Source organism: Silene latifolia, chromosome 3 (genome assembly GCF_048544455.1).
Source record: "Silene latifolia isolate original U9 population chromosome 3, ASM4854445v1, whole genome shotgun sequence".
Lineage (NCBI taxonomy): Eukaryota > Viridiplantae > Streptophyta > Magnoliopsida > Caryophyllales > Caryophyllaceae > Silene > Silene latifolia.
The window spans coordinates 119688683-119710983 of record NC_133528.1 but is presented as its reverse complement, the minus strand read 5'-3'; the positions used below and the strand labels follow the sequence as shown (position 1 = coordinate 119710983).

General features: G+C 37.2%; 1 non-coding gene across 1 annotated transcript; it reads right to left on the bottom strand.

The window, feature by feature from the left end:
• Nucleotides 1-17257: 17257 nt before the first annotated feature.
• LOC141650063 (small nucleolar RNA R71) lies at nt 17258-17364 on the bottom strand. Its single transcript, XR_012546125.1, has one exon. It is a non-coding gene; the product is annotated as a small nucleolar RNA R71 (small nucleolar RNA).
• Nucleotides 17365-22301: the final 4937 nt, after the last annotated feature.

Here is a 22301-nt window from a genome sequence, read left to right as displayed (position 1 = left end):
ATGTAAGCCACCCCTTTCGGGGGCTGAAGTGGTCAAGTGATCATCGCCCCAACTGGTAGTCGGACCTAGGACCTCTCATCTTCCTTTATTAATATAGATCGATAGATAGATAGATATGAGTCAAATCATTATTTAATAATAGGATAAATAAAGGATTTAACAATTTATAATTTTATATCAATTTTATTTTATTTTAATTAAATATTATAATTTAGAGTTTAGTGAAAATAAAAAATATATATAATTTGATGAATAATTTTACTGAAAATATAATAGATAAATTAAATTGTTATTGTCAGTTTCCTTATTTAGTGAATGAATATAATTATCATACAATTTCTTTTTTTGAGAATATGCTTTTTGGCGGAGTAAAGCCTAAGATAAGGACCCGAACTATGACATACGAAGTACTTTACAGTTAAGGACCTGAACTATGAGAGTTTACATTTAAGGGATTATTTTTAACGCCGTTAAAATTTCCACCAAAAGCTACATTGAAAGAATATGTGGGACTCATTCTAAAGTCTTCTTCATTTTAATTTTAATTTTAATTTTTATTTTTTCTATAAGCTTAAAATCAAATAATTTTACAATTGGAGTATGAAAACTTTTATTGACTCATCTCTTTTACTTTAATATTATTTTTTCATATTTGCATTAATTTTGTTAAATCTTTGTCAAAGAGGAAACCAAGGTTTTTGTTGAAAAATTAGCGTCATTCTTTCGCATGCAACAAAAACAACGAATAGACAAGTAATTAACGGTAAAAGTAAACAACTACAAACAACAATAAGTTGAGACGGTATTGAGGATGAAATTTAGGGTGAAACCTACCAAGATGGAAATAAACTAAATAGCCAAATTGAACAAAAACTTCACTATAATAATAACGGTTTCGAGAGCGGTGAGCAAGCTAATGAGGGACGATTAGGGAATGGACTTAATGGAGGAAATAAATTGGAGTTGAAAATAAGATTTCTTAATGTTAATTTAATTTTTGTGATTAATAAAATCAGGTTTACGATATTCTACTAACTAAACTTACAAGTGTTCCATTTAAAATTTGGATTGACACTATTTATGATTCCTATATCATTAGTGCGTTATATAATAATTTTGCTGAAAAGAAATAACTACATACTTCGCTAATATAACCAATTAACCAACAAAAATACTCCAACTTACATCTTTTCTTTCCAAAAGGAGTTTTAACTTTTTTTTTATCTTCGTTAAACATTCAAAACTCATCATCATTAAACGACGATCATTAATCGACTCAACGAAATTGACAAATACATAAAAAATAAGAGTAAATATGGATACACAAATTCTCATTTGTAACGGCCGATATCCGTCATAAGCTTGTAACGGGTCAAGTAAAATACACATGAATAAATAAGATAAATCATTTGTGATTTCCTAGGCACTTTACTTTTTGTCTTATCTACCCATGAGGGTGATACTTGACCCTCACAAGCTTGTGAGGGATAAACTCGTTACAAGAGAGACTCATTGATATGGATAAGTTAATCAAAATCAAAAGCACACCAACGAGGCAAGGACATTAAGCCCTGTTCTTTCCGGCTTTTTAGAGTTGAATCAATTGAATTGAATGAATCAATCAATTGAATGGAGTGAGTGAGCCAATCGAATCGAATGGAGCTGAGCTGAACTAAACTGAATAGAGCTGAACTTAACTAAGCTGATTGGAACTGAATTGAATTGAAATAATATTAATATTATTAATATTAATATTAATACTAAATATAATAATAATAATAATAATAATAATAATAATTATTATTATTATTATTATTATTATTATAATTATTATTATTATTATTATTAGAAGAAGAAGAAGAATAATAATAATAATAATAATAATAATAATAATAATAATAATAATAATAATAATAATAATAATAATAATAATAATAATAATAATAACAATAATAATATATATATATATATATATATATATATATATATAAGAGAGTTTTTTCGAGCGATCTTAGAGCGTCCACATCATCAAAAATCAATTTAGGAAAGTAAAATTTTTGATGTAAAAAATAAAGTGGAAAATCTTTTAATTCTTATAATATGTATATTTCCTAAATTATATTCAAGTGATATTTCCAATTTTTATATCAAACTTTTACATTTCATTTGGCAAAAAAATATCGTTAAAAAAATTATGAAAATAATATAATTAGCTTTGTGGTAAAAAAATGCTATCATTAGAGTATAGATTTCATATTATTTGCACATATTAAAGATTGTGTACTTCTTAATACGTAAAATTGTGTACTTTTTAGTACGTTTTGTCCCACATTGGAAAATAAGTAGGTGTGGTGAATATACTACATATAAATAGTAGAATTGTCCCACATCGAAAGATTAGTATAAGTTGATGTGATCCTATGATTATAAATAGGATGCATATTTGGAACTTATGTATCCACCCAAAATTTTTTGAGTCTCATAAATATTGTTTTAAAGAGCTCTTAAGATTTTCTATCATTATCTACGATATGATATAAAAAATAAAACTAAAAATTTTACTAATGGTTGTCTTCTGAATGCAGTAATAGAGCGTTAATGAGTCGTTATATGTACGATGTAGAGATTTCTATCTAATGATCGAGATTAAGTGGTTTTACCATCAAAGAAAAATAATATGTATACAATAAAAAAAATAATTGTATTTTCTTATTATTAAATCGGGTTGACCTAAAAGTAGGTGCATAAAAAATGATGTACTTAGTATGTTATTTGTCCTACATTGAAAAGTAATGTAAGTGTGGTTAATATACTATGTATAAATATTAGAATTGACCCACATCGGAAGATTATCATAAGGCAGGGTGATCTTATGATTATAAATAGAAGTCATAACCCAAAATCTTTTGATTCTCTTAAGTATTGTCAGAGAGAGCTCTTAAAAGAGTTTGTATTACTGTCTCTACAATAATGATTTCTAACCTAAGTTAATCTTTGGAAAATCTTTTAGTTATTATAATATATACTCTGTATTTCTTATTTTATATTCAAGTGATATTTCTAATTTTTATATTAAAACTTTTACATTTCATTTAGCAAAATAATGTCGGTAAAAAAATTATAAAAATAATATTATTAGATTCATGGTAAGAAATGCTATCATTAGATTATATATAAATTTCATATAATTTGCACATATTAAAGATGGTGTATTTCATAGTATGTTATATGTCTCACATTGAAAAATAATATAGGTGTGATAAATATACTACATATAAAAAATAGAATTTTCTCACATCGAAATATAGCATAAGGTGGGTGATTCTATGATTATAAATAGTAGGCATCCTTGGAACTTTGACATCAACCCAAAATCTTTTGATTCTCTTAAGTATTGTCTTAGAGAGCTCTTAAAAGATTATATCATTATATTTTCTACCTATAGATTTTATATGTCCCATATTAAAAAATAATGTAGGTGTGGTAAATATACTAATTTTAAATAATATAATTAGAATTGTGTTAAAAAAAATTCTATCATTAGAGTATAGGTTCCTATCATTTGCACATATGTTAATTATGATAAAAAAAAATAGAAAATAAACGTCCATGGTAGCATGTGTAATCTATCAAAGTTCAAGGTTACCATGAGAAATTTCCAATATTATAATGATATAGTTAATTAAATTTTCATTTAAAAGAGAGAGATATCCGTACCAATAAAATAATAAATGGGGTATTATTTTTTAATTGTTATTTTATTGTCACGGCATCAAACATAACGTCCATTTAACAGCTTTTACATTAGGGGGTACCATGGGAAAAAAAATGGAACCTCAAGGGTACCATAGGCAGATTCTTAAAAGTAGGGGTAACATGGAAAATCTGACAAAATTAAGGGGTACCACGGGAAATTTCCATATCTCAATTATGTTAATTTTTTTTGAAGAAAAACAACGTACAAATATTAATGGAGAGTACTTGATCATATTATTAAATTTAAATATAACTATTAGATATAATGGGTAGCAATTGTCTGTATTCAGTATTCTAGATCTGGTTGGATGTCGAAATAAGTGCAAAAAAGATGGTGTAATTCTGAATATGTTATTTGTCCCACATTTAAAAAACAATGCAGGTTTGATGAATATATATTACGTATAAATAGTAAAATTGTCCCACATCAGAAAAAAAATCCAAGTTTTGTGAATATATTACTTATAAATAGCAGAATTGTCCCACATCGAAAGATTAGTATAAGGTGGGGTGATTATATGATTATAAATAAGAGTTAACCCACGTATATATTAATCTTTTTTTTTAAGAGATATTTTAATAATATGTAAACAAGTCATAAGACATAGAATGTAAATATTAAACCCTTATAAAGTATTTTTTTTTTTTTGCATAATAAATAAGTTAATTACCCCGTTGCAACGCACGGGCATTCAAACTAGTAATAATATTAATATTAATACTAGTAATTATACTAATTTGAATGATTAACAAGGTAGCCACCATGAACCATGGTTCACCATCAAGGTGAAATAATGGAGCACCGATTTGCTAGATTGATTTTCAAATTCTAGCCGTTTATCATCCTAATTTGACTGATTATGTAGCCATCATGAAGCACCAACAATCTTAATTTAATTAATTAGATAACTAAAAATTGACAGACCCTAATTTCATCTTTAACAAATAAATAAAATTTGGTTGATTAATTAAAACTCAACAAATAATATTAATAATTTATAACAAGTAAATTAATTTATTATTTGATAAATTAGAATCCACCTTGTAAGTTTTAAGTCATTTGAGCAACTAAATTAAGTTTTAGGGAAAAATATTGATTTAAAAGTTCACTTGGTTCAGTTTTAGGTGAAAAGGGTACAAAATAGAACGTTATGAAAAAGTATATGTGAAAGAGTAAAGTTCGTATATGAAAACAATAATTAGGTATTAATAATAATAATATTAAAATTAACAATGTTATTAATAATATTATTATTTATTAATATTCATATTCATAATAATAATAATAGATATAGTATTAATTATATTAATATGAATATTATTGATTTTAATAACCATAATATAATAATAACAATAATGAGGATGATTAATTAATAATAAATTGATGATGATGATGATGATGATGATTAATATGATGATAATAACAATAACAATAATAATAACAATAACAATAACAATAATAATAACAATGGCGGGTAAGGCTTCCTTTGACACGATGCTTCGTTTTCAGTTGGAACGTGTTGTTACTGCGTTTGGTCCTGGTTTTAGCGACTGACAATGGTGGCTTGCTGGTCTCCCATTTACCTTTGGAGGTCTTGATGTATATGCTGCTGGAGATGTTCTTCATTATGCTTTTTTGGCATCTCGTTTGCAGTCTGCTGACTTGCAGGCTAAGCATCTTTAGGCATGCGATGTCATGGCTTCTGGAGCTACTTTTGATGCGGCTTTGAGTGTGTTTAATGAGGTTACATGTTTTGACCTTATGCGTAGCCCTAGTGAGATCGCTGCCCCCAAACTTATGAAGAAATTGGCAGACATATATTTCGTGAGGGTTGTTACTACTGCAGAATCGGTTTTCTCTTTGACTCCTCGACAGGTTGTGTTATGGAGGTCCCAGCAGGGTGAGAACGCATCTGATTGGCTACGTGCGGTCCCTATTTCTAGATTGGTCCAGACTATGAACGGTAGGTCTTACGGTTGTGTGCTTAGCTATCGATTGGGTACGTGGTGTTCCTTTGTTTTCGGTACCTGGTCCATGCTCTACTTGCTCTCGGGTATTCGATGGGGATATCTTCGGGGATCATGCTGTGTCGTGTGCTGGTGTTGTTGGTATCAAACATCGGCATAACCTGGTTCGTGACACCCTTTTCGATATCTACTTCCAATCTGGGATCTCTGCTGGTAAGGTGGTCAATATTGGTCTGATTAATGCGCATGACCGGTCCTTGCGTCCTGCAGATTTGTTGCTTTACTCTTGGGACAGGGGCCGGGATGTGTGTGTGGACCTGACCGGGTTTTCCCCCTTGACTCAGTCTGGGATGTCTGATTTCGTACCCGGACGTGTGGTGGTTGATGCTGCTCGGCGCAAATGCGCCAAGTACCAGGGCTTATGTTCGGCGATCGGTTATGGTTTCTTACCTTTTTCTTTCTCTTCTTTAGGGGAGTTGGAGGCGGATGCCATTGCACTGCTTAAGCGGATTCAAAAATATTCTCTGTCTCAAGATGCTGGAGCGCGCGCTGCTGCTTTTATTTTTACTAGACTTAGCTTTGCTATTGCTAAGGGTGTGGGAGCCCAGACTGTCTCTCGGCTCCCCACCAATTTCATGTAAACCTTTTATTTTAATTTTAATGAAAGCTGCGCGCATCTTATAATAATAAAAAAAAAATAAAAGTAATAATAATAATAATAATAATAATAATAATAATAATAATAATAATAATAACAATAACAATAACAATAACAATAACAATAACAATAACAATAACAATAACAATAACAATAACAATAACAATAACAATAACAATAACAATAGCAATAGCAATAGCAATAGCAATAGCAATAACAATAACAATAACAATAACAATAACAATAACAATAACAATAACAATAACAATAACAATAACAATAACAATAACAATAACAATAAGGGTTTTTCTAACCTATGCCCAGTAGGCATAGGATAAGAAATCAAAATAGGAAAGAATTTAATGTCTTTCTTGTAAAGAGAAGTAAAAGTGACAAGATATTGCAATTTCCCATAAAAATAGCATTTAATTCTTTCCTATTTTAGTTTCTTATCCTATGCCTAATGGGCATAGGTTAGAAAAACCGTAACAACAACAACAACAACAACAACAACAACAACAACAACAATACTGATTTTAACTTTTTCCGCACGCCATGATCTAGAGAGAGAAACTCTCTCAAGAATCCGCCATTTTCGGACCTTTCTTCTTGCTCGCATGGCTCGCAGAAGAGGACGACCGCCTAAAACAAGACCACCATTGGATAGCTCTCTTAATTACGAAGCTCCTGGTACTAGTTTGATGCCTGATCATTTTTGTTCGACGGAGAAATCTTATACCCAGACGCGCGAAACTCGTAGAGGTATAATCTTGAATGATTATCTTGACAAAGCAATTAAATCCCCAATTTTGAGTGCTGGAAAACCTAATTCTCGTACTCCCCTCTCCTCAATTGTTATGGCTAAACAAAACTCTGTGATAAATAGTACTGTGATTACGTCTGGATCGCAAGACTCTGTTTCATCTCAGAACATTATTGTGAATGATATAGCTGTTAATCATACTGTGATTCATAATACTGTTGTGAATAATACTACTGTGAATGATATTGTTGATGATTCTCCTGTTGACATTGTTGATAACACTGCATCTGTAACTGTTGTAGAGAATACTGCAAATTCTGTAACCGTTGTTGAGAATACTACAAATTCTGCATCTGTTGAACAAACTAAGAACCATACTATTGGAGAAACTATTCCCTCTGAAGTTGAGCCTGCCATAGATCCTGTCCCTGAACCACAAAAAACCCGAAAAAAATGGACTGAGGTGGTTAAGCGGAAAAACCAAATTAGGATGAGTTTATTCTTTGATGAAACTAGTTGTAATTCCACTGAGATTGACATAGAATTAGAGGACATTAAGCAGGAATTGGAATACTGGCAATTCACACTTATGGGTAACATTCTTGGAGGAAAACCAACCTTGAAGCAAGTTCAGGATTTTGTGAGTAAAAGTTGGGCACACGTTGCTTTACCTACCGTTCAATACTTTAAAAAGGGTTGGTTCAGTTTCAGATTTGCAAACATAGAAGAGATGAATGAGGTTTTAAAGGAGGGACCATGGAAAGTGGGTCAAAATAATCTGGTAACAATGGACACCCACTTTCTCCTGGGAAATGGACAGAGTTTCAGTTGTGCCCATCTGGATCATGTTCCCTGATCTTGATCCTTTTCTATGGACATAGGTGGTTATGGCTAGTAAAATAGGAAAGCCCCTCTTTGTTGACCTAACTACTACATGCAAAGCCAAGCTCTCTTTTGCTAGAGTTATGGTGGAGGTGGATGTTTCTAAGGAGTTACCATCCCACATCATCTTGAATTCGCCTTTCTTAGGGCAAACTACTCAAAGAATTTATTATGAGTGGATCCCCTTTCATTGCTCTAGTTGTGGGAAGTTGGGCCATAAATCAGTTCTTGTAAATGGGAAAATCCCAGACATAAAACTGCAGCTACTAAACAGGGTTTTAATTAGGCCTGTCATCCCTGCTACTGCTGGGGCACCTCCAAAAGCTGTAGAACCTGACTCAGGAAGCCAGATGCTAGGTGGTACCACAACTTCTTTATGGGTTATTGCTACTCCTGTAGCAGTTGTAGAGCATCCAGTTAGATCTCCCTCTACTCAGGAACATGGCTCTCCCCCCTTGAGTGTTGTAATGCACCAAGAATGCACTGAGCTAGGTCATGGTTCTACACACCAGGAGAATGCTCCCAGTATGGAAGCTAGGAGGTCTCAAAAAGCCTTGAAGAGAGACTCAACTGCTAGAAAAAGCCCTATCTCTAAAGGAACTAGACAAGAGGACAATGGTATATCTCTGCAAAATAGTTATGACACTTTGGTGACTGTTGAAGCAATAGAGGAGGAACCAGAGGTAGGAGATCTTGCCCTGGGGGACAAAGAACCTCCTGACAAGCAATGATAGTCTGTTCCTGGAATATAAGGGGATGTAATGATTCTCTTAAGTAGCAAGAAATTAGAGAGTTCTTGCTGCTAAATAAGGTGGACATCTTAGGGGTCCTGTAGACTAGGATCAAGGAAAAAAAAGCTTCAAAAATTATTCATAAAAACTTCAGAAGCTATAGTGTGATATGCAATTATGGTAGCCACTATAATGGATATGGGTGATATGGAATCCAGTAACAGTCCATGTTACTGTCCTTTCCACAACTGCTCAATACATTCATTGTCAGGTTACTCACCATTCCTCTTCTTGTCAATTTCACATAACCATGGTTAATGGATACAATGATGCTCATGGAAGGGAGAACCTTTGGTCCTCTTAATGTATTCTTAATGCTTTTGTTACAAAATGGATCGTTCTAGGGGATTTTAATATCATTCGAGATGCTACTGAAAATATTAGTAATATCCCTCCAGCCCTTGCTGATATTACTACTTTCAATGATTGCCTATGTTACTGCCAATTAGATGATCTCAGAGGTTCAGGTTATGATTTTACTTGGACAAATAAACAAGCTGACGGCACAAGGGCCTGGTCTAAACTAGATAGAGCCTTGGTGAACTCTAATTGACTCACTCATTTCCCTAATACCTCTGTGGATTTTCTTCCTGCTGGCCTATCTGACCATTCACCTGTTCTGGTTACACTTTTTGAGGAAATTAAAGCTAAAGCTAGATTTAGTTTCCTGAACTGTTGGATATCTCGCCCCAACTATCACTCTATAATAAAAGAGGCCTGACATCACTATGAGCCTGGAACTGCCATCCACATGCTCTTCAGTAAGCTAAAAAGAGTTAAGCAAGCCCTTATTCATTTGCATAGGCAAGATTACTCTAATATGGGACAAAATTAAACATGCTCAGCAACATCTCTTTTCTTGTCAACTGGAGTTGCAGCAAGATCCTATTTCAGAGGCTTTAATTGAGAAGGAAAAGATGCTGTCTGATCAGTACTACAGTCTCAAAAAAGATGAGCTTAGCATTTGAAAACAAAGAGCAAAAGCTGAGAATATTATTGATAGGGACAGTGCATCCAAGTATTTCTTTGCTAAAATGCAGGAGAGAAAACATTACAATATTATTGGGAAAATTCAAGACCATAATGGAAGAGAAAGGAAGGGGATGCAAGATGTTGCTGCAGGCTTTATTGAATACTACCAGAAACTGTTGGGGACAACTCAGGATATTACTCTTATGGATGCAACGTTCATTCAAAAAGAATCTTGTGTGAGGCAGGAGGATCATAGTTCTTTAACTCAGTCTGTATCATCTAATGAAATAAAAAATGCTCTCGTGAGCATAGGGAATGATAAGAGCCCTGAGATTGATGGTTTTTCATCTGCTTTTTTCAAAACATCCTGACCTCTAATAGAGAAGGATTTTTGCAGTGTTGTGCTCAATTTTCTTACAACTAGGAAAATGAGCAAGCTTGCTAATACTACCCTGCTTACTCTTATTCCTAAAAAGGAGATTAGCTCTTCTGTCACTGATTTCAGGCCCATTTCATGCTGTACAATCTTCTACAAAACTGTAAGTAAGATCCTTGCAAACAGATTTGTAATACTACGGTTTTCTATGTCTTTGGGTACTCTATCGAGTGGGGCTTACTCTGTCGAGTAAGTATGTTTGGTTTATGAAATAGTGTTCTACTGACGGGTACTCGATCGAGTGAGTTGGGGACTCGATCGAGTAAGGGTCACTCGATCGAGTAAGTTACTTACTCGATCGAGTAAGTTACTTTTACGGGTTGTTTTGACGGGTTTTGATAGCAACGTGACAAAGATATATAAACTTAATCCGTCAGTTTCTTTTCATTTTTACACTTTTCTAAACTTCACAAAAGAGAAAACAAGGTTGCGTAGTTCTCCTCTCTCATATTGCTATCAAATCCCAAGGCTTGTGTCGTCGGTATCCTGAAATCTTTACACCATTGAGACCGTCATATTGTGGGTAAGATCCTTGTACCATTTTTATGTTGATCCGTTAACTTTGGTTTAAACCCTAATTGGGTAATTTGGGGGTTTTGGGAGTATTGTTGATGTTAGATTGTGATTGTATGATTGTATGTTTGATAGGAAGTGATTTCATTGAAGAACGATTTTGATTAGCTGATTGTGACGATCTTGGTGATTGATATTCCAGGTAGGGTTTCCCTACTCAGTATTGGTTACATAGTATTGTTGGTAATTGTTATTGTTGTTGCTGATTCTTTATCGTATTGGTATTAGTTTTTGGATAATTGTTGATTGTGTAAGGTGATTGTTGTAAAACTGTCTGTGATATTCGGGGGTGCGTCCCTGGCTGAGTCGAGTCACTTACGGGAGTGACTTCACGCCCTTGATTCGCCTTCTGTGGAACCTGCCACAGAAGGGATGTGCACATTAATGAACATGGGTTTATTGCTCGGATGAGATGAGCAGGGCTTAGGTGGGAACTGCTGCGGTCCCCCACTGGCGGTGTGGAATACTTGTTGCGATGAGTATTCTGGCAGGGCTACACACTTTAGTGTGTAGTCATGAGTGTGGTGATGTGATGGAGTTTGGGTTGATTGAATTGGTTATGGTATTATTTTATTGCAGCTGTTTGTTTTGTGTAATCAGTACTGACCCCGCTTAAATGTTTTAAAAACTGTGATGATCCATTCGGGGGTGGTGAGCAGTTGTCTAGCAGATATACTATGGTTGCGCGCGGGATTAGCTGGGGATGGAGTTACCATGAGTCTGATAGTAGTCTTCCGCTGTGTTGTCTTTATACTTTTGTTACTTCAGTTGTAGTTTGGTTGTAGAACAGTTGTACTTTACTTTACAGTTGGTTTTTTTATATAATCACATAAACATATTATTAAAGTACGTTCTTTTATAGTTTATTTGATATACATTGCCTCGGGTAACAGAGATGGTAGTATTCTCATGCTTTATGTGGTCCTGGTAAGGCACTTGGAGTATGAGGGTGTTAAAAAGTGGTATCAGAGCGACGATTTTGGAACCTGTAACTAATGAACCCAATGAATCTAGAGAGTCGAAATAAAATGAACCCGGGTAGGAGTTGTTACGAGCTAATGCAAGGACTTAAGAGATGTCCTAAAGTCGCGAACTCACCCTACAACTTTAAACAGGTCACTATGGGGTGTCATGGGATCCCTATGTGTTTACTAATGTTCTATTGCGAATGTTGGATGATGTGTTGTATGAATTATGTTGGATGTATGGCTGTTATGTGGTTGAATGGAGGTGTGATGGAAAAGATGAAGGTAATTGTTCATGATAACATGAATTGTGGTGAGGATCGCTACTAGTTACTATTGTTTATATGCATATGATGGGATGATGATCTATGAATTCGTTTGAAAAGATGAAGTAAGGAATTGCATGAGAATATGAAATTCATGTGGAAAACATGTTTATGTGATGGAAGTGGATTTTCTACTTTTGCTATGTTAGTAACATGTGAATAGGGGATTTTATGTCGTATGTTATGTTATTTTCTACGTAAAGTTATAGAATAAAAACATGTGGGTAATTCATGATTGACAAGTTAAATAATATAAGTGCATGATGAATGTTGTTGCTTGGCTTTTAAAGATAGTAACATGTTATTAGGAATACTGGTTTTATGAGTATTGAGTTGTTTTTGTCTACTTTGTTGTTGTTTAAGTTGTTTGGAAGTAAAAATCAAATAGTTATGTTGTCTGATTATAGCGAAGTTGTCTTTAAACTGTTATAACTTGAGATGCATAAATGATTTTAATGTGATTCCAATTTGAGGTGATAGCTTATTCTTTTACGATTCTAACGATAGGTCACACGCCCAAAATGACCAAGAAACGAGTGAGATATGACCGTTTTATGAAAATTGAACAGTGCTGAGAAATGCGCAGTGTACTCGATCGAGTGGCCCTCACTCGATCGAGTGCACCTCTTGTTACTTGATCGAGTAACCCTTACTCGATCGAGTAGCCTTGATAATTTGTTGTACGTGCCTTGACCTTCACCTACTCGATCGAGTAAGTCACTTACTCGATCTAGTGACCCCTGTTTTGGGTCATATATTTATCTTTTGACTTCGTCGCCTATTATGTTTAATTCAAAGGTGTTCTTTTGCTTCTTTATGCATTATTTTACGTATGTGTTGACCCTGATGCATAAGTTACCCAATCTTATGATGTAAGGAGTGACACCTATGGTGAGTATAAGTTCGGTGGGGAGGACATGAGTTATATGTGGTTGTGATAGATAGTGGAAAAAGAAAAGGAAGATTGGTATGGCTTATTGAGGCATGGAGCATGTTTTGTGAGGTGAGATGAGTGATATGTTTGTGTGTTGAGTAATGAAAAAATAAGTGAATGTGGGCAAGGGATGATGTAAGTCTAAGAAACGTGAGAATGAAACGATTGAAAGGAAGGATGTGGATAGTAGCAACTTGAGATGTGTAAGGAATTATGGAGGGAGATGGTTAATAATTGTGTTGGTTAAGAATGTATGTAATGAAAGATCGTTGTAGAGGGATGGAGAAGAGTGGTATATAATGAACTTAGTGGAGACATGTCGCCACGTGGATTTGCAGATAGTGAGTGAGTTTGGGAATTTGTATTATCAAGAGGTGAAACTAATGTGTGATTTCCTTAGGCAATTAACGGTATGAAATGAGTTTTGGGATTCTACAAAAAAAAATGATTGGTGATAAGTGTGAGTGATAGCATGAGATGGTCTGGACTGATTGGTGATAAGTGTGAGTAATAACATGAGATGGTCTGGACTGATTGGTGATAAGTGTGAGTGATAGCATGATAAGAGAAGATCCATTGTAAGAAAGAGTGAGATGATACTGATATGAAATCATGTGATTTGAGTTTTGGAGCAATGAGAAGGTAACCGGAGCACTAAAGAGTTAGATAGAAGTAATAAGGAGTTGAACTATTAATTGGTATTGTTGAGTGTAAAGAGAAAAGAAGGATAAAAGTAAGCTGAGAAAAATGTTGACCGAAGTTATCTGATATAGAAGTAAGGAGTCATCGAGATGTGTGATACTATCATGAGGATGTTATTTAATGGTTATATAGGAGTTTCAGGACAACATGATTAGTCATGAGTTTTGAGGAATTAAGGGAGTAAGAAGTTGGTAGAGTATCTGCACGATATGAGATTTTGGGGGAGCGTTAGATGACGAAACAATTTTGTTGGTGAATTTGATGTTAGTTATTTGGAATGTTAACCGAAGATAGGAAATGAACTGTTATATTTAGAGGTGAGTGTAAGAGGTTTGATGTCCGAACGGCGGTAGTGTTGAGGTGTTGTCACTAGTGGTTAAGGGTGATGATAAATAGGAAAAATAACCTTTCTAAAGAGGTTGATTTTGTAAAGGCCGGATTGATATGTACGGTTGTGAAGAAGTATAAGATGTGGTCTTAGTAGGCGATTTCTAGTAGTTGAGTATTAGCTGTATGGTTATATTTGGCAGGAGGTGATGGTTATGCGAATGGGAGAATGTGTTATGAGGGGCATACGAGTTAAGCTCGGGCGAGAAGTAACCTTTATCAGGTGGTAACTTACGTGATCAGGATTGACTAGTTGCATGTCATTATGGGTCTTAGATGTATATAAATGTTTGTGTGAGGTTCTGACCTCACGAGAAGCGGTATGGTGTGATAGTTATAAAGTTGTTATCTGAATCTTCTGTAATATATGTTGGATACGGTAACCTAATGGAATGATGTTCAAAAGTGATAGTTTGGGTGATCTGGCTTGACTAGTTATACTTGTATGTGTATTCATGGTATATGTTTATTCCGTGAAAAGGTATGGATGATATTCATGAGATTCTTGTCTGTTTATTCTGTATAATATGTTGTGTTGTGATCTAGTAAAATAGTTTTGAGTAAATTTTCTTGTCCGAAAAGTTATACTGAGTCGGTGTTTATGGGAATTGTATATATTTGTGATGTCTATCGATGTGGTTGTCGTGCCTTGGGTGGTGATCCGGGCACGGTACTTCGTGTTGTGGTGCGGGTATTTTCACGCTACGGTGCGGCTATTGGTGGCGTTGTTGCGATGCCGTCACTGGTCGTGGTGGAGTAGGCGGGATGATTATGATACGAGTTTTCGAAAGTACATATCAGTTATACATAGATCATTATTTTGTTTGCTGCTGTTTCCTATGAGTTTCAGTTTGGACAGATAGACGGTTGTTTTGTTTATTGATGTTTCTTACCAGTTTCAGCTTGGGAGTGAGGGTAGAGTATGATATGGAAGAGAGTTGTGTATGTTTCCGTTGTTGTCATGGTATAGTGATATCCTGTTGACGGGACACAGTTGCGAGAGGTTGTTGGAGTACTTATGATCTTCTTTTAGAGGAGGCATTGGTTGACTTAGTAATGGCAAGTGATTTGTGGAACATGTGTTGTACTGATCTGAAAGCTGCAAGTGGTTCATAATCTTTTATTGGGACAGTGAGTATAGGGTGTTGAAAATTAGTATCATGTTAAGTTATGGATGACTTTTGTGGGCAGGCCGGCAGCCGGCCCACCGGCAAAACACAGATGCCAGATGTTTTAATTCTTTGCACGGTTTTGCCGGTAAGACCACCGGCAGCCGGTCCACCGGCAAAACGCAGCAGCAGCGGATTTTGGGCTTTTCTTTCTTTTCTTCCTTTTTCTTCTTAATCTTGTACAAGCCTATAAATACCCCCTCCTTAAACCCTTTTGGACACACAACCCTAGATCTGAAAAACATTCCATATTTATTGTAATCTTTCCTTAACCAAGTTCTAATCTTTCAATAATTATTATTAATATTTAGTAAGAATTAGTTTGTTCTAGTAATTGTCAATTGTTTGCACTTGTTTGTTGAAGATTGTATTGGGGATTTTGAAGGGTTTTCCTTCTTATTATTCAATCAAGCAATCATCTTTCCTTGTGTTGGTATATTTCCTCTCTTATTCACTTGTTAATCATTTGTTTACATTTTCTCTTGTCTTTCATAATTGTTATAATCATCATCATGTTTTCTCTTTATGTTAATTGTTCTTCTTCTCTTATTAGCATGATTATCTTCAATATGAGTGAGTAGATACCCTTCTAGGGTTTAGGGGGAGTCTATATGGAATTTAGGGGCATGATTGTATGATTATTTGGGTCTTTGGTGAATTGTTTATCTTTCTTGTTCATGCACACAAGGTGTTTGATGAATCGCATGAGTGAAAGTTTATGCCTTTTTTCATTATTGCTTAATTCCCCCATTGAATGAAAGTTTGTGGTGGTCTTGTTGTATGTTTAAGAGAAGCGTGATACTTGACGAGAGTTAGTTGTCACCTTCGAGATAATCGAGACATTGATTTTATATCTTAGGATAAACTCTTATCATTGACCCCTTGATTCATCTTGTTTGCCCTTAAACCATTTAGATGACCCCGAAAGCCCTAGCTTTTAATTAATCGTATTCATTTTCATCAACTTGTTTGTTCATTTGCTCTAGTAATTAAAACCAAAACCCCTTCTTTTAGTATTGATTAAACTTGACTCTAAGTTGAACCTAGTAGCAACCCCCGCCGTCTTTGTGTTCGACCCCGACTAAATACTACGCTTTTTCGGGTTTTACAAATAGTTTTGATAGAAGGAAACCGTGACAATTTCTTAACTATCAAATGGCGCCGTTGCCGGGGATGGCGTTAGGTTATGCTTAGTTTTATTTAGAGTCTTTGCTTTAGTCTTGTCTCAATTGTTAGTTTGCTTTAGTAGTTGATTGTTGTTTGTAGAGTGTGTGTGATTTTTGCCTTTCCCTAGTGTGTAAAAACACTAGGAGACTTACGATTTGTCAAGTGTATGCCTAGAAGGAATCACCAAGCTCTTCTATTCAACTCCGACCCCGAAAGGCTTTTTAGAACCTTGAGGACTAGGACTCTTGAAAGAGTAAGGAATAATTCCATACAAGCAAACATTGATCAACCAAACTCACACATCCCACAAAATTTTGATACAACAACTACGATTCAACCAAATATCACAATTGAGACTTTAGTAGAGAACCCCTTTCATAACTTCCCTAATTATAATAGCCCACCTCAAACACCACCACATCAAGAACCAAACCCACCACCACAAATGGCTCTTAGAGATCATAACCGGCCTAACCATAATGATTCATGTAACCCCATCAATTTTGGCACCTTGGCCCCAAACAACTTTGAAATGCATCCCGCCCAAGTCGGGTTAATCGAGAAGGACTTGTTCGGGGGGCATATTGAAGAGGATGCCCATGCTCATCTCCGGAAATTTAAGAGGAAAGTTTCAATGATGAAGAAGAATGGGGTGTCCGAAGACACCTTGAGAATGATGTTGTTTCCATTTTCATTGACGGGCAAAGCGGACCGATGGTTAAACATTCACCCACCGGATACTTTCACTACTTGAGATACTTTGGCTAAAGCATTCATGGCCAAGTATTACCCTTCCTCAAAGACCGCGATGCTCCGTAATGAGATTCATACGTTTCAACAAGAGGATGGGGAGTCTTTGGGTGAAGCTTGGGACCGTTATCAAGACTTGATAGCGAGTTGCCCCCACCATGGGATACCGGAATGGTACATCACTCAAACATTCTTCCAAACTTTGCTCCCAAGAACTAAGGAGATGGTAAATGCCTCCGCGGGGGGAGGTTTTGACCACTTGAGTGATGAGGAGGGCATGGCATTGATCAAGAAAATGGTAGATTCGGAGGCAAACTATGGTTCTAGAGGGAACATGCTACGAAGGAACGGGAAATTTCCTAAGGAAAATGCCTCCAACTCCGAGACAAATGCCAAGCTTGACTTACTCACAAAACAATTTGAGAAGTTTTCAAGGAATCAAGTGAATCAAGCCGCAACCTCATATGGGGCACCCATGGAAGAAGTGGCTCAAGTCGCGAGTTGTGAACTTTGTGGAGGAAGTGGTCATACTTATGACTTGTGTGGCAACAATTACAATGGGGTCTATGAAGAGAATGTTCAAGAGGTTAACGCTTTTCAAGCCTTTAACAACAATTCAAGACCCACAAGACCACCTTACAACAACCCAAATGTCTATAATCCAAATACCAATTTCTACCACCCCGGTTTGAGGAACCACCCCAACTTTAGTTACAAAAGCACCAATGTTCAAAACCCACAACACCTTCAACCACAAGCCCCAACCAACCCACCCGGTTTTGCTCAACAAAGGGGAATATTCCCTAACCCAAGACCTAATCCCGGAAATCAAAACCAATGGCAAAACAACAATCAAAACCAAAATTATGGGAACCAAGCACAAGGATACCAAGATTTTGGTGGAAATCAAGGCAGCCAAGGGTTTTACCAAGGGAATCAAGTTAATCAAGCAAACCAAGGGTTTGGGCAAGGGTTGCAAGAGCAAGGTCAAGGATCAAACTTCAACAACAACGCTCCTAGAGCTAACTTTCAAGCGGGGCAAAACAACAACCAAGGTCCCAATGCTCGATATGACTATGGGTTCCCTTTACCCATAGCCAACCAACCTCATCAAGAACCCCAAGGTGAGCTCTCTCAAGTTGAGCTTTTGAAGATGATAAAAAACATGCAACTTCAACATAGCCAAGAGATAGCTAATTTTGCTAAAGCTACTCAACAAGAACAAGCAAATTTGAGGGCTACCTTCCTTAAGGACATGAGGGAAATGGAATCTAGGATGGCTTCTCATGCTATGGCTAACCCTCAACGGCCGCCCGGTGGCTTGTTGGCTCAAGGACAAAGCTCCAAGGATGCCTCAAATAGCCACCATGCTCATGCGGTAGTGCTAAGGAGTGGTGTAGAGCTTGAGGACCCCTACAAGGACCTTGTGGTAGAAATGGATGAAGATCCCAAGAGGGATGAATTGGAAGTGAGTGATGAAGAGGAAGGCTCACCCATTGAACAATTGGGTAATGCTAGAGAAGACAAGAAAGGGAAGAAGGCTTGTGAAGATGGGTCTAGAAAGGTAATTCAAGAGGACAAGGATGTTGATGGGTATGTTGAAGACCTCTCTTATGAGGAGGAAGCTATTGAAGAAGTGCCTTTGCAACAATCCAAAAAGGTAACAAGGAACTCGACTCCTCCAAAGGTATCTTCTAATTCCCAACTTGTTCCTAAAATTCCTTACCCTTCAAGAGCCATAAAGAGTAGGGAAAACCTTAAGTATGCCAAGTTTTGTGACATGCTTGAGAAACTTGAGGTTACCCTACCCTTTACGGAGGTGATAATGAACATGCCAACCTACTCAAAATTTTTAAAAGATATTTTGACAAAGAAAAGAGTCTTGGGTGGCCAAGAAATAGTGGCTATGGAAGAGGCATGTAGTGCTCATATCCTTAATAAAATGCCCACTAAGCTTGGTGACCCGGGGAGCTTTTCAATCCCTTGTGTAGTAGGTGGTGTGCCCATATCTAGAGCTCTTTGTGATTTGGGAGCAAGTGTAAGTGTTATTCCTTTGAAGGTTGCCAAGAGAATCGGCATCCAAAACCTTGCTCCCACCTCAATGACTCTCCAATTGGCGGATAGGTCCGTCAAGCACCCTATGGGAGTGCTTGAAGACGTACCCGTCAAGGTTGGAAAACTTTTAATTCCCGCCGATTTTGTTGTTCTCGATATTCCGGAGGATAGCCACACTCCCATCATCCTTGGTAGGCCATTCTTGGCTACCGGGGGAGTTCTCATTGATGTGAAGAATGGGCGGCTAACCTTCCAAATTGAGGGCAACAATGTTGAGTTTAACCTTCCAAATTTGATGAAAGGTCCAAGTGTAGAAAGGTTGAGCACAATTGAGGTAATTGATGAAGTAGTGCACGAAGTAGCCCGTGAAGAGGCGGAGATGGAAGAGGTTTTTCAAATCTCTTTGCATGATGAGGCAATGAAAGAGGATCATGAAGTTGATGAGGAACTATTGAAGAAAGTGGAGGGCTTTCTCCCTCCAAAGGTACAACTCAAACCCTTGCCTCCCTCACTCAAACATGCTTTCCTTGATGAGGGAGAGGCCTATCCGGTGATCGTTAATGCTAACCTAAGTGAGTCCCAAGAAAAGAAGCTTTTGGAAATCTTGAAAACTCATAGAGGAGCACTTGGGTATAGCATTGATGACATCAAGGGCTTAAGTCCGAGTTTGTGCATGCATAGAATAGTTTTGGAAGAGGGGAGTCAACCCAAGGTTGACGGTCTTAGGCGGATTAACCCAAAGATGGCCGAGGTGGTGAAAAATGAAGTGTTGAAACTCCTAGAGGCCGGTATTATATACCAAATTACCGATAGCAAATGGGTTAGTCCGGTCCACGTGGTACCGAAGAAAGGGGGATACAAATGGTTGAACAAGAGGATGGCACCACCCTACCCTATCGACCGTGACCGGGTGGCGTATGTGTATTGACTACCGCAAGCTCAATGCCGCCACCCTCAAAGACCACTTCCCAATTCCCTTCATTGACCAAATGTTAGAAAGGCTCGCGGGCCATGCTTACTATTGCTTCTTAGACGGTTATTCTGGGTTTTTCCAAATTCCCATCCACCCGGATGACCAAGAGAAGACGACCTTAACTTGCCCAATAGGAGTCTATGCCTACCGTAGGATGCCATTTGGGCTTTGTAATGCGTCCGGCACCTTTCAAAGGTGCATGATGGCAATATTTTCCTATTTCCTTGAGAAAAGCATGGAAGTCTTCATGGACGACTTTAGTGTCCATGGAGACTCGTTTGAGCTTGGTCTTGAGAACTTGGCTAGTGTGTTGAAACGGTGTGAGGAGCATAACCTCGTCCTTAATTGGGAAAAGTGCCATTTCATGGTGGAGGAAGGGGTTGTCCTCGGTCACATCGTTTCAAGTAGGGGTATTGAGGTCGATGGAGCCAAAGTTGCGGTCATAGAGAACTTATCACCCCCTTCCAATGTTAAGGGAGTGAGAAGTTTTCTAGGCCATGCCGGGTTTTATCGGCGTTTTATCAAGGATTTTTCTAAAATAGCAAAGCCCCTAACCTCATTACTCCTTAAGGATTCCCTCTTTGTGTTTGATGATTCTTGTCTTGAAGCTTTTAATAGGTTAAAGAGAGCATTGGTCTCGGCACCGATAATCCGGTCTCCGGATTGGAATCTTCCCTTTGAGATAATGTGTGATGCTTCGGACTTCGCGGTTGGTGCGGTACTTGGGCAAGTTGTGGATAAGAAGCATCATGTGATTTATTACACAAGCAAGACTCTCGATCAAACACAATGTGGATATGCTACAACCGAAAAGGAAATGTTGGCAATTGTTCATGCCGTGGAGAAATTTCGACAATACCTTGTTGGGTCTAAGGTGGTGGTTTATTCCGATCACACCGCCTTGAGACAATTGATGGTGAAGAAAGATGCAAAGCCCCGACTCTTGAGATGGGTCCTACTTCTCCAAGAATTTGATTTAGAGATTAAGGATAAGGTCGGGTCGGAAAATGTTGTAGCCGACCACTTATCTAGATTGACCGTTGAAGACCATGGGATACAAGACAAGAGTGGACCCATCAATGAGTGGTTGCGGGATGATGGACTCATGGAAGTTACCGTCAAAACCCCTTGGTTTGCGGATCTTGCCAACTACATTGTGAGTGGTTTCTTACCGGATGAAATGGAACCAAGAGAAAGGCGGAAGTTGAGAAATGATGCTAGGAGATACTTTTGGAATGACCCACATTTGTTTCGCAAGTGTGGGGATGGAATGTTCCGGAGATGTGTTTCAAGAGAGGAGGGCTTGGAGATTGTTGACCGGGTTCACAATTCCGCCTATGGGGGACACTTGGCCACCTCTAGAACAATTGCCAAGATCCTCCAAGGTGGTTTTTATTGGCCCTCCATGTTCAAAGACATCCACTACTTGGTTAAATCTTGTGATGCTTGCCAAAGGGTTGGGAACATTGGGAAGAGAAGTGAAATGCCCTTGACTAATATATTGGAGATTGAGCTTTTTGATTGTTGGGGCATAGACTTCATGTGACCCTTTCCCAACTCTTGTGGAAATGAATACATCTTGGTTGCGGTGGACTATGTATCCAAATGGATTGAAGCGGTTGCCTCCCCCACCATTGATAGCAAGGTTGTGATGAAGCTTTTCAAAGGCACGATTTTCCCAAGGTTCGGAACACCAAGAGTAGTCAAAAGTGATGGCGGATCTCATTTCCGCAAGAGTACTTTCAAAGCTCTACTTGAATCACATGGAGTGCGGCACAAAACCGCCCTTGCCTACCACCCTCAAACTAGTGGGCAAGTGGAGGTTTCTAACCGCCAAATTAAAGCCATTTTGGAGAAAGTCACCAACAAGAGCCGGAAAGATTGGTCCCAAAAGCTCCCGGATGTCTTATGGGCATTGAGAACCGCCTTCAAGACACCCCTTGGCACCACCCCGTATAAGCTTGTGTACGGGAAAGCTTGCCACTTGCCGGTGGAGTTGGAGCACAAAGCTTGGTGGGCTCTTAAGGAGATGAATTTTGACTTTGATGCCGCCGGAGAAGTGCGCTTTCTCCAA